The sequence below is a fragment of the Somniosus microcephalus genome, chromosome 11 (assembly GCF_052327205.1).
Source record: "Somniosus microcephalus isolate GS21.2 chromosome 11, FLI_Smic_1.0, whole genome shotgun sequence".
NCBI lineage: Eukaryota > Metazoa > Chordata > Chondrichthyes > Squaliformes > Somniosidae > Somniosus > Somniosus microcephalus.
In genome coordinates this window covers 80,836,330-80,852,521 of record NC_140997.1, presented here as the reverse complement: position 1 = coordinate 80,852,521, position 16,192 = coordinate 80,836,330, and positions in this window count along the sequence as shown.

Below are 16,192 nucleotides of genomic sequence, written 5' to 3'. Positions count from 1 at the left end.
GAGGGCTCGAGAGAGGTGGAGGGATCGAGCGAGGTGGAGGGCTCGAGAGAGATGTGGAGGGCTCGAGAGAGGTGGGGGGCTCGAGAGAGAGGTGGAGGGCTCGAGAGAGGTGGAGGGCTCGAGAGTGAGGCGGAGGGCTCGAGAGGGAGGTGGAGGGCTCGAGAGAGAGAGAGGCGGAGGGCTCGAGAGAGGGAGGCGGAGGGCTCGAGTGAGAGAGGCGGAGGGTGAGAGAGAGGTGGAGGACTCGACAGAGAGGCGGAGGGCTCGAGAGAGAGAGAGGTGGAGGGCTCGAGAGCGTCGGAGGGTGAGAGAGAGGTGGAGGGTGAGAGAGAGGTGGAGGGTGAGAGAGAGGCGGAAGACTCAAGAGGCGGAGGGCTCGAGAGAGAGAGAGAGAGAGGTGGAGGGCTCAAGAGAGGTGGAGGGCTCGAGAGAGAGGTGGAGGGCTCGAGAGAGGTGGAGGGCTCGAGAGAGGCGGAGGGCTCAAGAGAGGTGGAGGACTCGAGAGAGAGGTGGAGGGCTCGAGAGAGAGAGGTGGAGGGCTCAAGGGAGAGGCGGAGGGCTCAAGAGAGGTGGAGGGCTCGAGAGAGAGGTGGAGGGCTCGAGAGAGGTGGAGGGCTCGAGAAAGGTGGAGGGCTCGAGAGAGAGAGAGGTGGAGGGCTCAAGGGAGAGGCGGAGGGCTCAAGAGAGGCGGAGGGCTCGAGTGAGAGTTGGAGGGCTCGAGAGAGGTGGAGGGCTCGAGAGAGAGAGGCGGAGGGCTCGAGAGAGGCGGAGGGCTCGAGAGAGAGGTGGAGGGCTCGAGAGAGAGAGGTGGAGGGCTCAAGGGAGAGGCGGAGGGCTCAAGAGAGGTGGAGGGCTCGAGAGAGAGGTGGAGGGCTCGAGAAAGGTGGAGGGCTCGAGAGAGGCGGAGGGCTCGAGTGAGAGGTGGAGGGCTCAAGAGAGTTGGAGGGCTCGAGGGAGAGGCGGAGGGCTTGAGAGAGAGAGAGGTGGAGGGCTCGAGAGAGAGAGAGGTGGAGGGCTCGAGAGAGAGAGGTGGAGGGCTCGAGAGAGGTGGAGGGCTCGAGAGAGGCGGAGGTCTCGAGTGAGAGGTGGAGGGCTCGAGAGAGGTGGAGGGCTCAAGAGAGAGGTGGAGGGCTCGAGAGAGGCGGAGGGCTCGAGAGAGGCAGAGGGCTCAAGAGAGAGGTGGAGGGCTCAAGGGAGAGGCGGAGGGCTCAAGAGAGGTGGAGGACTCGAGAGAGAGGTGGAGGGCTCGAGAGAGGTGGAGGGCTCTAGAGAGGCGGAGGGCTCGAGAGAGAGAGGTGGAGGGCTCGAGAGAGGCGGAGGGCTCGAGAGAGAGGTGGAGGGCTCGAGAGAGAGGTGGAGTGTGAGAGAGAGGCGGAGGGCTCGAGAGAGAGAGGTGGAGGGTGAGAGAGAGGTGGAGGGCTCGAGGGAGAGAGGCGGAGGGTGAGAGAGAGATGGAGGGCTCGAGAGAGGTGGAGGGTGAGAGCGAGGCGGAGGGTGAGAGAGAGAGGTGGAGTGCTCGAGAGAGAGGTGTGGAGGGCTCGATATAGGTGGAGGGTGAGAGGTGGAGGGCTCGAGAGAGGCGGAGGGCTCGAGAGAGAGGTGGAGGGCTCGAGAGAGAGGTGGAGGGCTCGAGAGAGCAGCGGAGGGCTCAAGAGAGATGGAGGGATCGAGAGAGACGGAGGGGTCGAGAGAGGTGGAGGGATCGAGAGAGAGGCGGAGGGTGAGAGAGAGCGGCGGAGGGCTCGAGAGAGAGAGAGTGGCGGAGGGTGAGAGAGAGGTGGAGGGCTCGAGAGAGAGGTGGAGGGCTCGAGAGAGAGGTGGAGGGCTCGAGAGAGAGGCGGAGGGCTCGAGAGAGAGAGGCGGAGGGTGAGAGAGAGAGAGAGAGGCGGAGGGCTCGAGAGAGAGAGAGGCGGAGGGCTCGAGTGAGCGAGGCGGAGTGTGAGAGAGAGATGGAGGGCTCGAGAGAGAGGCGGAGGGCTCGAGAGAGAGGCGGAGGGCTCGAGAGAGTCGGAGGGTGAGAGAGAGGTGGAGGGTGAGAGAGAGGTGGAGGGCTCGAGAGAGGCGGAAGGCTCAAGAGGTGGAGGGCTCGAGAGAGAGAGGTGGAGGGCTCAAGAGAGGTGGAGGGCTCGAGAGAGGTGGATGGCTCGCGAGAGACGGAGGGTGAGAGAGAGGTAGAGGACTCGAGAGAGAGGTGGAGGGCTCAAGGGTGAAGCGGAGGGCTCGAGAGAGAGAGAGAGAGAGTGGTGGAGGGCTCGAGAGAGAGAGGTGGCGGGTTCGAGGGAGGTGGAGGGCTCGAGGGAGAGGTGGAGGGCTCGAGAGAGGTGGAGGGCTCGAGAGAGGTGGAGGGCTCGAGAGAGAGGCGGAGGGCTCGAGAGGGAGTTGGAAGGCTCGAGTGAGGTGGAGGGCTCGAGAGAGGTGGAGGGCTCGAGGGAGAGGTGGAAGGCTCGAGAGAGAGGTGGAGGGCTCGAGAGAGGTGGAGGGCTCGAGGGAGAGGCGGAGGGCTTGAGAGAGAGAGAGGTGGAGCGCTCGAGAGAGAGACGGAGGGCTCGAGAGAGAGAGAGAGAGAGGCGGAGCGAGAGAGGCGGAGGGCTCGAGAGAGGCGGATGGCTCGAGAGAGAGTTGGCGGGCTTGACAGAGGTGGAGGGCCCGAGAGAGAGGTGGAGGGCTCGAGAGAGAGAGGCGGAGGTCTCGAGAGAGAGAGAGAGAGAGGGGCGGAGGGCTCGAGAGTGGCGGATGGCTCAAGAGAGAGGTGGAGGGCTCGAGAGAGGTGGAGGGCTCGAGAGAGGTGGAGGGCTCAAGAGAGATGTGGAGGGCTCGAGAGAGAGGTGGAGGGCTCAAGGGAGAGGCGGAGGGCTCAAGAGAGGTGGAGGGCTCGAGAGAGAGGTGGAGGGCTCGAGAAAGGTGGAGGGCTCGAGAGAGAGAGGTGGAGGGCTCAAGGGAGAGGCGGAGGGCTCAAGAGAGGCGGAGGGCTCGAGTGAGAGGTGGAGGGCTCGAGAGAGGTGGAGGGCTCGAGAGAGAGAGGCGGAGGGCTCGAGAGAGGCGGAGGGCTCGAGAGAGAGGTGGAGGGCTCGAGAGAGAGAGGTGGAGGGCTCAAGGGAGAGGCGGAGGGCTCAAGAGAGGTGAAGGGCTCGAGAGAGAGGTGGAGGGCTCGAGAAAGGTGGAGGGCTCGAGAGAGGCGGGGGGCTCGAGTGAGAGGTGGAGGGCTCGAGAGAGTTGGAGGGCTCGAGGGAGAGGCGGAGGGCTTGAGAGAGAGAGAGGTGGAGGGCTTGAGAGAGAGAGAGGTGGAGGGCTCGAGAGAGAGAGGTGGAGGGCTCGAGAGAGGTGGAGGGCTCGAGAGAGGCGGAGGTCTCGAGTGAGAGGTGGAGGGCTCGAGAGAGGCGGAGCGCTCAAGAGAGAGGTGGAGGGCTCGAGAGAGGCGGAGGGCTCGAGAGAGGCAGAGTGCTCAAGAGAGAGGTGGAGGGCTCGAGAGAGAGGTGGAGGGCTCAAGGGAGAGGCGGAGGGCTCAAGAGAGGTGGAGGACTCGAGAGAGAGGTGGAGGGCTCGAGAGAGGTGGAGGGCTCTAGAGAGGCGGAGGGCTCGAGAGAGAGAGGTGGAGGGCTCGAGAGAGGCGGAGGGCTCGAGAGAGAGGTGGAGGGCTCGAGAGAGAGGTGGAGTGTGAGAGAGAGGCGGAGGGCTCGAGAGAGAGAGGTGGAGGGTGAGAGAGAGGTGGAGGGCTCGAGGGAGAGAGGCGGAGGGTGAGAGAGAGGTGGAGGGCTCGAGAGAGGTGGAGGGTGAGAGCGAGGCGGAGGGTGAGAGAGAGAGGTGGAGTGCTCGAGAGAGAGGTGTGGAGGGCTCGATATAGGTGGAGGGTGAGAGGTGGAGGGCTCGAGAGAGGCGGAGGGCTCGAGAGAGAGGTGGAGGGCTCGAGAGAGAGGTGGAGGGCTCGAGAGAGTAGCGGAGGGCTCAAGAGAGATGGAGGGATCGAGAGAGACGGAGGGGTCGAGAGAGGTGGAGGGATCGAGAGAGAGGCGGAGGGTGAGAGAGAGCGGCGGAGGGCTCGAGAGAGAGAGAGAGTGGCGGAGGGTGAGAGAGAGGTGGAGGGCTCGAGAGAGAGGTGGAGGGCTCGAGAGAGGTGGAGGGCTCGAGAGAGAGGCGGAGGGCTCGAGAGAGAGAGGCGGAGGGTGAGAGAGAGAGAGAGAGAGGCGGAGGGCTCGAGAGAGAGAGAGGCGGAGGGCTCGAGTGAGCGAGGCGGAGTGTGAGAGAGAGATGGAGGGCTCGAGAGAGAGAGGCGGAGGGCTCGAGAGAGAGGCGGAGGGCTCGAGAGAGTCGGAGGGTGAGAGACAGGTGGAGGGTGAGAGAGAGGTGGAGGGCTCGAGAGAGGCGGAAGGCTCAAGAGGTGGAGGGCTCGAGAGAGAGAGGTGGAGGGCTCAAGAGAGGTGGAGGGCTCGAGAGAGGTGGATGGCTCGCGAGAGGCGGAGGGTGAGAGAGAGGTAGAGGACTCGAGAGAGAGGTGGAGGGCTCAAGGGTGAAGCGGAGGGCTCGAGAGAGAGAGAGGCGGAGGGCTCGAGAGAGAGAGAGAGAGGTGGAGGGCTCGAGAGAGAGAGGTGGCGGGTTCGAGGGAGGTGGAGGGCTCGAGGGAGAGGTGGAGGGCTCGAGAGAGGTGGAGGGCTCGAGAGAGGTGGAGGGCTCGAGAGAGAGGCGGAGGGCTCGAGAGGGAGTTGGAAGGCTCGAGGGAGGTGGAGGGCTCGAGAGAGGTGGAGGGCTCGAGGGAGAGGTGGAAGGCTCGAGAGAGAGGTGGAGGGCTCGAGAGAGGTGGAGGGCTCGAGGGAGAGGCGGAGGGCTTGAGAGAGAGAGAGGTGGAGCGCTCGAGAGAGAGAGAGGCGGAGGGCTCGAGAGAGGCGGAGGGCTCGAGAGAGAGTTGGCGGGCTTGACAGAGGTGGAGGGCCCGAGAGAGAGGTGGAGGGCTCGAGAGAGAGAGGCGGAGGTCTCGAGAGAGAGAGAGAGAGAGAGAGGCGGAGGGCTCGAGAGTGGCGGATGGCTCAAGAGAGAGGTGGAGGGCTCAAGAGAGGTGGAGGGCTCGAGAGAGAGGTGGAGGGCTCGAGAGAGAGGTGGAGGGCTCGAGAGAGAGGTGGAGGGTGAGAGAGAGGTGGGGGGCTCGAGAGAGAGAGGTGGAGGGCTCGAGAGAGGCGGAGGGCTCGAGAGAGAGAGGTGGAGGGCTCGCGAGAGGCGGAGGGCTCGAGAGAGAGGCGGAGGGCTCGAGAGAGAGGTGGAGGGCTCGAGAGAGAGGTGGAGGGCTCGAGAAAGAGGTGGAGGGTGAGAGAGAGGCGGGGGGCTCGCGAGAGAGAGGTGGAGGGTGAGAGAGAGGTGGAGGGCTCGAGAGAGAGGTGGAGGGCTCGAGAGAGAGGTGGAGGGCTCGATAGGGGTGGAGGGCTCGAGAGAGGTGGAGGGTGAGAGAGAGGCGGAGGGTGAGAGAGAGAGGTGGAGTGTTCGAGAGAGAGGTGTGGAGGGCTCGATGTAGGTGGAGGGTGAGAGGTGGAGGGCTCGAGAGAGAGAGAGAGAGAGAGAGATGGAGGGCTCGAGAGAGAGGTGGAGGGCTCGAGAGAGGTGGAGGGCTCGAGAGAGTGGCGGTGGGCTCAAGAGAGGTGGAGGGATCGAGAGAGACGGAGGGCTCGAGAGAGGTGGAGGGATCGAGAGAGGTGGAGAGATCGAGGGAGGTGGAGGGCTCGAGAGAGGTGGAGGGATCGAGAGAGGTGGAGGGCTCGAGAGAGGTGGAGGGCTCGAGAGAGATGTGGAGGGCTCGAGAGAGGTGGAGGGCTCGAGAGAGAGGCGGAGGGTGAGAGAGAGCAGCGGAGGGATCGAGAGAGAGAGTGGCGGAGGGTGAGAGAGAGGTGGAGGGCTCGAGAGAGAGGTGGAGGGCTCGAGAGAGGTGGAGGGCTCGAGAGAGAGGCGGAGGGCTCGAGAGGGAGGTGGAGGGCTCGAGAGAGAGAGAGGCGGAGGGCTCGAGAGAGAGAGGCGGAGGGCTCGAGTGAGAGAGGCGGATGGTTAGAGAGAGGTGGAGGGCTCGAGAGAGAGGCGGAGGGCTCGAGAGAGAGAGGTGGAGGGCTCGAGAGCGTCGGAGGGTGAGAGAGAGGTGGAGGGTGAGAGAGAGGTGGAGGTGAGAGAGAGGCGGAAGACTCAAGAGGCGGAGGGCTCGAGAGAGAGAGAGGTGGAGGGCTCAAGAGAGGTGGAGGGCTCGAGAGAGAGGTGGAGGGCTCGAGAGAGGTGGAGGGCTCGAGAGAGGCGGAGGGCTCAAGAGAGGTGGAGGACTCGAGAGAGAGGTGGAGGGCTCGAGAGAGGTGGAGGGCTCGAGAGAGGCGGAGGGCTCGAGTGAGAGGTGGCGGGCTCGTGAGAGAGAGAGAGGTGGAGGGCTCTAGAGAGGCGGAGGGCTCGAGAGAGAGAGAGGTGGAGGGCTCGAGAGAGGCGGAGGGCTCAAGAGAGAGAGAGGTGGAGGGCTCGAGAGAGAGAGGTGGAGTGTGAGAGGGAGGCGGAGGGCTCGAGAGAGAGAGAGAGGTGGAGGGTGAGAGAGAGGTGGAGGGCTCGAGAGAGAGAGGTGGAGGACTCGAGAGAGGTGGAGGGCTCAAGAGAGAGGTGGAGGGTGAGAGCGAGGCGGAGGGTGAGAGAGAGAGGTGGAGTGCTCGAGAGAGAGGTGTGGAGGGCTCGATATAGGTGGAGGGTGAGAGGTGGAGGGCTCGAGAGAGGCGGAGGGCTCGAGAGAGAGGTGGAGGGCTCGAGAGAGAGGTGGAGGGCTCGAGAGAGTAGCGGAGGGCTCAAGAGAGATGGAGGGATCGAGAGAGACGGAGGGGTCGAGAGAGGTGGAGGGGTCGAGAGAGAGGCGGAGGGTGAGAGAGAGCGGCGGAGGGCTCGAGAGAGAGAGTGGCGGAGGGTGAGAGAGAGGTGGAGGGCTCGAGAGAGAGGTGGAGGGCTCGAGAGAGGTGGAGGACTCGAGAGAGAGAGGCGGAGGGCTCGAGAGAGAGAGAGGCGGAGGGCTCGAGAGAGAGAGAGAGGTGGAGGGCTCGAGAGAGAGAGGCGGAGGGCTCGAGAGAGAGAGGCGGAGGGCTCGAGAGAGTCGGAGGGTGAGAGAGAGGTGGAGGGTGAGAGAGAGGTGGAGGGCTCGAGAGAGGCGGAAGTCTCAAGAGGCGGAGGGCTCGAGAGAGAGAGAGGTGGAGGGCTCAAGAGAGGTGGAGGGCTCGAGAGAGGTGGATGGCTCGCGAGAGGCGGAGGGTGAGAGAGAGGTAGAGGGCTCGAGAGAGAGAGGTGGACGGCTCAAGGGAGAGGCGGACGGCTCGAGAGAGAGAGAGGCGGAGGGCTCGAGAGAGAGAGAGGTGGAGGGCTCGAGAGAGAGGTGGAGGGCTCGAGAGAGAGAGAGGTGGCGGTTTCAAGGGAGGTGGAGGGCTCGAGGGAGAGGTGGAGGGCTCGAGAGAGGTGGAGGGCTAGGGAGAGGTGGAGGGCTCGAGAGAGAGGCGGAGTGCTCGAGAGGGAGTTGGAAGGCTCGAGGGAGGTGGAGGGCTCGAGAGAGGTGGAGGGCTCGAGAGAGGTGGAGGGCTCGAGTGAGGCGGAGGGCTCGAGTGAGAGGTGGAGGGCTCGAGAGAGAGAGAGAGAGAGAGGTGGAGGGCTCTAGAGAGGCGGAGGGCTCGAGAGAGAGAGGTGGCGGGCTCGAGAGAGGCGGAAGGCTCGAGAGAGAGGTGGCGGGCTCGAGAGAGAGGTGGAGGGCTCGAGAGAGAGTTGGAGGGTGAGAGAGAGGCGGGGAGCTCGCGAGAGAGAGGTGGAGGGTGAGAGAGAGGTGGAGGGCTTGAGAGAGAGGTGGAGGGCTCGAGAGAGAGGTGGAGGGCTCGATAGAGGTGGAGGGCTCGAGAGAGGTGGAGGGTGAGAGAGAGGCGGAGGGTGAGAGAGAGAGGTGGAGTGCTCGAGAGAGAGGTGTGGAGGGCTCGATGTAGGTGGAGGGTGAGACGTGGAGGGCTCGAGAGAGAGAGAGAGGTGGAGGGCTCGAGATAGAGGTGGAGGGCTCGAGAGAGGTGGAGGGCTCGAGAGAGAGAGGCGGAGGGCTCGAGAGAGAGAGAGCCGGATGGCTCGAGAGAGAGAGAGGCGGAGGGATCGAGAGAGAGGTGGAGGACTCGATAGAGGTGGAGGGCTCGAGAGAGGTGGAGGGTGAGAGAGAGGCGGAGGGTGAGAGAGAGAGGTGGAGTGCTCGAGAGAGTGGTGTGGAGGGCTCGATGTAGGTGGAGGGTGAGACGTGGAGTGCTCGAGAGAGAGAGAGAGGTGGAGGGCTCGAGAGAGAGGTGGTGGGCTCGAGAGAGGTGGAGGGCTCGAGAGAGTGGCGGAGGGCTCAAGAGAGGTGGAGGGACAGAGAGAGACGGTGGGCTCGAGAGAGGTGGAGGGATCGAGAGAGGTGGAGGGATCAAGGGAGGTGGAGGGCTCGAGAGAGGTGGAGGGATTGAGAGAGGTGGAGGGCTCGAGAGAGATGTGGAGGGCTCGAGAGAGGTGGAGGGCTCGAGAGAGAGGCGGAGGGTGAGAGAGAGCAGCGGAGGGCTCGAGAGAGAGAGAGTGGCGGAGGGTGAGAGAGAGGTGGAGGGCTCGAGAGAGAGGTGGAGGGCTCGAGAGAGGTGGAGGGCTCGAGAGAGAGGCGGAGGGCTCGAGAGAGAGGTGGAGGGCTCGAGAGAGAGAGAGGCGGAGGGCTCGAGAGAGAGAGGCGGAGGGCTCGAGTGAGAGAGGCGGAGGGTGAGAGAGAGGTGGAGGACTCGAGAGAGAGGCGGAGGGCTCGAGAGAGAGGTGGAGGGCTCGAGAGCGCCGGAGGGTGAGAGAGAGGTGGAGGGTGAGAGAGAGGTGGAGGGTGAGAGAGGGGCGGAAGACTCAAGAGGCGGAGGGCTCGAGAGAGAGAGAGGTGGAGGGCTCAAGAGAGGTGGAGGGCTCGAGAGAGGTGGAGGGCTCGAGAGAGGCGGAGGGCTCGAGAGAGGTGGAGGGCTCAAGGGAGAGGCGGAGGGCTCGAGAGAGAGAGGTGGAGGGCTCGAGAGAGGTGGAGGGCTCGAGAGAGAGGTGGAGGGCTCGAGAGAGAAAGGTGGAGGGCTCGAGAGAGAGAGAGAGAGAGAGAGGTGGCGGGTTCGAGCGAGGTGGAGGGCTCGAGAGAGAGGTGGAGGGCTCGAGAGAGGCGGAGGGCTCGAGAGAGAGGTGGAGGGCTCGAGAGAGAGGCGGAGGGCTCGAGACGGAGTTGGAAGGCTCGAGGGAGGTATAGGGCTCGAGAGAGGTGGAGGGCTCGAGGGAGAGGTGGAGGGCTCGAGAGAGAGGTGGAGGGCTCGAGAGAGAGGTGGAGGGCTCGAGGGAGAGGTGGAGGGCTCGAGTGAGAGAGAGGTGGAGGGCTCGAGAGAGAGGTGGAGGGCTCGAGAGAGAGGTGGAGGGCTCGAGAGAGAGGTGGAGGGCGCAAGAGAGCTGGAGGGCTCAAGAGAGGGGGAGGGCTCGAGAGAGAGGTGGAGGGCTTGAGAGAGAGGTGGAGGGCTTGAGAGAGAGAGAGAGGCGGAGCGAGAGGGGCGGAGGGCTCGAGAGAGGCGGAGGGCTCGAGAGAGAGTCGGCGGGCTTGAGAGAGGTGGAGGGCTTGAGAGAGAGGTGGAGGGCTCGAGAGAGAGAGGCGGAGGGCTCGAGAGAGAGAGAGAGAGAGGCGGAAGGCTTGAGAGAGAGGCGGAGTGCTCGAGAGAGAGAGGTGGAGGGCTCAAGAGAGGTGGAGGGCTCGAGAGAGGTGGAGGGCTCAAGAGAGAGGTGGAGGGCTCGAGAGAGAGGTGGAGGGCTCAAGGGAGAGGCGGAGGGCTCAAGAGAGTTGGAGGGCTCGAGAGAGAGGTGGAGGGCTCGAGAGAGGCGGAGGGCTCGAGAGAGGCGGAGGGCTCGAGAGAGAGAGAGGTGGAGGGCTCGAGTGAGAGGTGGAGGGCTTGAGACAGAGAGAGGTGGAGGGCTCTAGAGAGGCGGAGGGCTCGAGAGAGAGAGGTGGAGGGCTTGAGAGAGGCGGTGGGCTCGAGAGAGAGAGGTGGAGGGCTCGAGAGAGAGAGAGAGAGGTGGATGGCTCGAAAGAGAGGTGGAGTGTGAGAGAGAGGCGGAGGGTGAGAGAGAGAGAGGTGGAGGGTGAGAGAGAGGTGGAGGGCTCGAGAGAGAGGTGGAGGGCTCGAGAGAGAGAGAGGTGGAGGGCTCGAGAGAGGTGGAGGGTGAGATAGAGGCGGAGAGTGAGAGAGAGAGGTGGAGTGCTCGAGAGAAAGGTGGAGGGCTCGATGTAGGCGGAGGGTGAGAGAGAGGTGGAGGGCTCGAGAGAGGCGGAGGGCTCGAGAGAAGTGGAGGGCTCAAGATAGAGGTGGAGGGCTCAAGAGAGGTGGAGGGCTCGAGAGAGTGGCGGAGGGCTCAAGAGAGGTGGAGGGATCGAGAGAGGCGGAGGGCTCGAGAGAGGTGGAGGGATCGAGAGAGGTGGAGGTATCGAGAGAGGTGGAGTGATCGAGGGAGGTGGAGGGCTAGAGAGAGGTGGAGGGATCGAGAGAGGTGGAGGGATCGAGAGAGGTGGAGGGCTCGAGAGAGAGGTGGAGGGCTCGAGAGAGAGGTGGAGGGCCAAAGAGAGAGCTGGAGGTCTCGAGAGAGGTGGAGGGCTCGAGAGAGAGAGGCGGAGGGTGAGAGAGAGGTGAAGGGTGTATTGATTTCTTCGTGGGTTCAATGACGAGACATTTATGAAAGAAAATTTCTTTTAATCTAAATTCTCTTCAACTCTTTATACAGCATTTACAGGAGACACCATTATGCTAGTGATGCATCTAGAACGAAACTGAAACTAAACTCCACTGCCTTGCTTGTCTCTGTCACATGCCCTCTGCTGGTCAGGCACAAGCAATCAATACATGCAATCATGCTGGTAAGGCATCATAATCGATCAGGCAAATACCATCTCTATTTGCTGATATCATTACATCTCCTTTTCTTAAAACAAAAGTATTTTACTTTTAACTAACAACATGTTTTCTTTGTATTAATCTGCATTTTAACTGTAACACTTAATGAACTTACATTATCATTATCATGATCAAGGTTTTTTAACCTTGCTTTGTGTGTTCACATGAAATATGTCAATACTCTAGAACTTGAAGAAAGAATAAGATAACATTACTTCCTTCTGTAACAATAGTCCTTTAATTTGCTCAATGAGTCTCTCAGGAGGCTTCACGTGTCTTGAGGATTTTCTGATTGATAGTCCTTGAATCTGAGTTGTTGCCTCAGATGATGGTTTCTCAGCTGTGTGATCAGGTTGTTCAACAGTATCAGTCTTTTGACTTGCTGTGGCTGGTCCCATGAGAAGATCCCGATGATTTCTTCTCAGAACAGCACCCTCATCTGTCTGAATGGTGTATGATCTTGGTTGAACTTCACTCAGGACAGTTCCCTTCTGAGTCCATATGTTTGTTTTGTCTTTGAACCTTACTTGGTCACCAGTGTGGAGTTCAGGTAGGTTTTGTGTTCCTCTGTCATAGCAGTACTTTTGCTTTTCTTTCTGTTGTTCTTTGAACTTCCTCACTTTCTCCCCCTCTTTTGTTTTCAGGAGGTTCTCCGGGATGGGTAGGTTTGACCTTAGCCGATGTCCCATCAGGAGTTGGGCTGGTGACTTAGACACTCGAGCGGCGTTGTGCGGTATACAAGCATACTCTGGTAGAAGTCAGTTCCACTGTCTTTTGCCTTGTACATCAGTCTTTTCACTGTGTTTGCGGGCTCTCCTGGGTCAACAGCTCTGGACAACGTGTCTGCTGTATACATCAGCTTACCCGGTGTGTACGCAACATTCAGTTCATCATAGACTGTCTCTCCTTCGCTTTCCACAACGAGGACTCTCTTTACCAGGTTCAGTCTCTCACAGGCTTTTAAACCTAGTATGGCTTGCACATCCTTTGGCACCACGATTAATGCTAGCGTGTGCTCTCTGTCCTTGTGTGTTACTTTGACAATGCATCTTCCTTTCACTGGTATTTCAGTACCTGAGTATCCTGTCACTTTCACTTTGATTCCATGTATCTTTGGTCTGGGTCTAATTTTCTTAAAATCAGTCTCTGATATCACATTAACTTGTGCTCCAGTATCCAATTTAAATGGAATATGTATGTCATTCACTTTTAGTGTCAACATCCAGTCTCTTTTTTCTTCTTTGTTTTCAGACACAACATCTACATTGAACTCCTCTATCTCGCTTTCATCTATTGCATGGACCTTGCTTTGTTGCGTTTGGTTCTTGCAGCAACGGGCATAATGGTTGTTTTTGTTGCAACTATTGCATGTTTTACCTTATGCTGGACATTTTCTTGGTGGATGCTGTGTACCGCATCGACTACATGTCTTTCGATTGTCCCATTCATTTTCGTTCGCTGGCCACGCCTCTTTTTTCACATTGGCACTCTTTTTGTTAAACGGTTTGTGTCCGTTCTTTCTCACTGCATCCACGTTGCAGCTACTCTCACTGAACAGCTCCTTTGCCTGCGACTTCACAGTCTCTGCAGCCCTACACAGTGCTATGGCTTTTCCCAGGTCTAGATCTTGCTCTCTTAGCAGTCTTTCCCTTAGACCATTATCTGGAATACCACACACCAGTCTGTCTTTTATCAGCGAGTCTGTCAGTCCCCCAAATTCACACGATTTGCTTCAGTTTCTTAGTTCAGTCACATACTGATCAATAGTCTCACCCGTTTTCTGTACACATGTGAAAAATCTGTGCCTCTCAAACGTCACGTTATTTTTAGATCTGCAGTAGGCCTCAAACTGTTCCATTATTTTATCTAGCTTCATTTTGTCTCCATTAGCAGCGAATGTGAAGTTATTATACACCTCCAGCGCTTCATCACCCACGACATGTAAGAACAGTGACGATTTCTTTATATTACTTTTCTCGTCAGCTCCGATTGCCGCTAAATACAACTCTACACGTTGTTTGAATCTCCTCCAATTTTCAGCCACATTACCTGTCAACTGAAGCGTCGCCGGTGTGTGTAAACCTTCCATTTTTTCACTTCGTTTGCTATTCTCCAATGGTAAGCAACGATGTTCTCTTTTGGCTTGCTAATTTGTGGAGAGCTGATTTAACTTCAGATTTTTTCTCTTCATCTCTTTCAGCCACTTCTGACACCATTTATTGATTTCTTTGTGGGTTCAATGACGAGACATTTATTAAAGAGAATGGCCTAGAAATTCAGTTGGCTGCGCCAGCCATTACCGCCTTAGGAGGAGTAGATGTCGGGCGCTAGGCGGGTAGCGCCCGGGCGCAGCGCAAACTGCGCCTCGCCCCCACTTCACTAGAGATTTAGTGCCGGCGCAAAGTCTTTGCGCGCTCTCAGCTGCGCGCGCAGATCATGACGTCATTTCCTCGTGCAACGCCCTTTGTGCGCCCCCAACCCGAACTTCAGTTGCGCCGCCCCATTGTGATCCTGGCGCCCCTAGTGACTGTTAAGTGGAACGGTGCTCAGCCAATGCGGGGCGCGGGGGGCACAAATTAAAGGGCACTTATCCTGCAATATAAAAGTCTGCCATTTTGCAGCACACCTTCTTGCGAAACAGATCTTTGGAGAGAGACCAAGGTAGATAGCTTTCTGCTTTGGCCCAACACTCAGGCAGGTACTTCTGGCTTCAGGCCACAGCTTTCAAAAAGTTTTTGCCTTCATTGACAGCTCACTGTTTGCCAGCATATTATGGGGGCTGCAATGGGTGTCAACGCTGGCTTTCTCAATTACATCCAAAGGGCTCACAGACGCCGTGAGAGAGTGGCAGCCCTGGTTAGGCAGAGAGGGGGCAACAGGTGTCGGCAAAGGAGGCCTTACCCACCCAGGATATACCGCCAGCAGTTCTCCTATCTCAACATGTCTGAGGAGCAGTGTGTTCGGAGGCTGTGTTTCAGAAGGGAGGTGGTCACAGAGATCTGCCAGCTGCTTGCCGTTGATCTGCAGCCACAGCTGAGGAGCAGGCGTCTCTGTCGGTGGCAGCGAAGGTGACGGTGGCTCTCAACTTTTATGCCACCGGCTCCTTCCAATCCGCTACTGGGGACATTGCCAACATCTCCCAGTTCGCCGTGCATTGCTGCATCTGCCAGGTGACCAATGCCCTTTTCAAAAGGAGACGTCAGTTCATCTCCTTCTCCATGGCCCTTGACAAGCAGCAACAGCGTGCAATGGGCTTTGCAGCATTCGCGGGCTTCCCCATGGTGCAGGGCGCCATTGACTGCATGCATGTGGCTTTGCGGGCACCTCTGGAGAATGCCGAGGATTACCGTAACCGGAAGGGCTACCATTCGCTGAACGTACAGCTGGTGTGTGACCACAGGCAGCTCATCCTAGCTGTCAATACCCGATTCCCAGGCAGCAGCCACGATGCCTTCATCCTGCGACAGACTTCTGTGGCAGACATGTTCCAGGCACAGCCTCGCCCACGAGGATGGCTTATCGGGGACAAAGGCTATCCTTTGTGTACCTGGCTGATGACCCCGCTCCGTGCGCCCAGCACCCCTGCTGAAGAGCGATACAATGAGAGCCATCAAGTGACCAGGAACATCATCAAACAAACAATCGGCGTCCTGAAGCAACGGTTCCGCTGTCTCGATCGTTCTGGTGGAGCCCTGCAGTATTCTCCGGAGCGAGTCTCCCATTTCGTGGTCGTTTGCTGCATGCTGCACAACCTGGCTATCCGCAGGACTCAGCCACTGCCACCACAGATTGGAGGACCACCTCAGGAGGAGGAGCAGGAGGAGGAGGAGGAGGACCAGCACAGGAGGGAGGCACAAAGTGCAAGGGCCGCCCGTCACCGGCTTATTGAACGTCGGTTCTAGGCCCCCTCTCAGGGACTGGCTTGTGCCAATGTCAGCAGATGAATGTAGCCGCTCCACAAGCCCTCAGCCGAGCAGGGCAACCAGGACTTAACCAAAAAACCATGCACACTGCAATTTAACAACAAAAATTTATTGAAAACCTCTGCCCTTCCCACATTACATGCTCATGTGGAGAAGCCCCCTCCAAAAACACAAAGCTACCAGTCTCGGCCTTACAAAAAGAAAGAAAGACACCAGTCTCGGCCTTACACAAATAAAGATAGACACCAGTCTCGGCCTTACACAAATAAAGATTGACACCAGTCTCGGCCTTACACAAATAAAGATAGACACCAGTCTCGGCCTTACACAAATAAAGATAGACACCAGTCTCGGCCTTACACAAATAAAGATAGACACCAGTCTCGGCCTTACACAAAAACAACTGCACCAGTGTCGGCCTTCCAACAAGCACCAGGCATTTGTGCATACCTCTACTTTTTGCCCTGCGAGGGCGATGCCTTGCGCATCCTTGGCTGGCCCCTGCCCACCCTGCTGCTCCTCCTCAATGGGAGCCCAGTGGCTGCAGCAAGGCTGGGGGAAGGCTGCTGAGGGGCAGATGGCGAGATGGCAGATGCCCTTGGGGGTTGGCCTGCACCAGCTCTGGCCTTGGAGTGGCCGGTGTATTGATTTCTTTGTGGGTTCAATGATGAGACATTTATGAAAGAGAGTGAGTTTTAATCTAAAGTCTGTTCAACTCTTTATACAGCATTCAGGAGACACCATTATGCTAGTGATGCATCTAGAACGAAACCAAAACTAAACTCCACTGCCTTGCTTGTCTCGGTCACATGACCTCTGCTGGTCAGGCACAAGCAATCAATACCTGCAATCATGCTGCTAAGGCATCATAATCGAACAGGCAAATACCATCTCTATTTGCTGATATCATTACATCTCCTTTCCTTAAAACAAAAGTATTTTACTTTTAACTAACAACATGTTTTCTTTGTATTAATCTGCATTTTAACTGTAACACTTAATGAACTTACATTATCATTATCATGATCAAGGTTTTTTAACCTTGCTTTGTGTGTTCACATGAAATATGTCAATACACTAGAACTTGAAGAAAGAATAAGATAACATTACTTCCTTCTATAACAATAGTCCTTAAATTTGCTCAATGAGTCTCTCAGGAGGCTTCACGTGTCTTGAGGATTTTCTGATTGATTGTCCTTGAATCTGAGTTGTTGCCTCAGATGATTGGTTCTCAGCTGTGTGATCAGGTTGTTCAACAGTATCAATCTCTTGACCTGCTGTGGCTGGTCCCTTGAGAAGATCTTGATGATTTCTTCTCAGAACAGCACCCTCATCTGTCTGAAT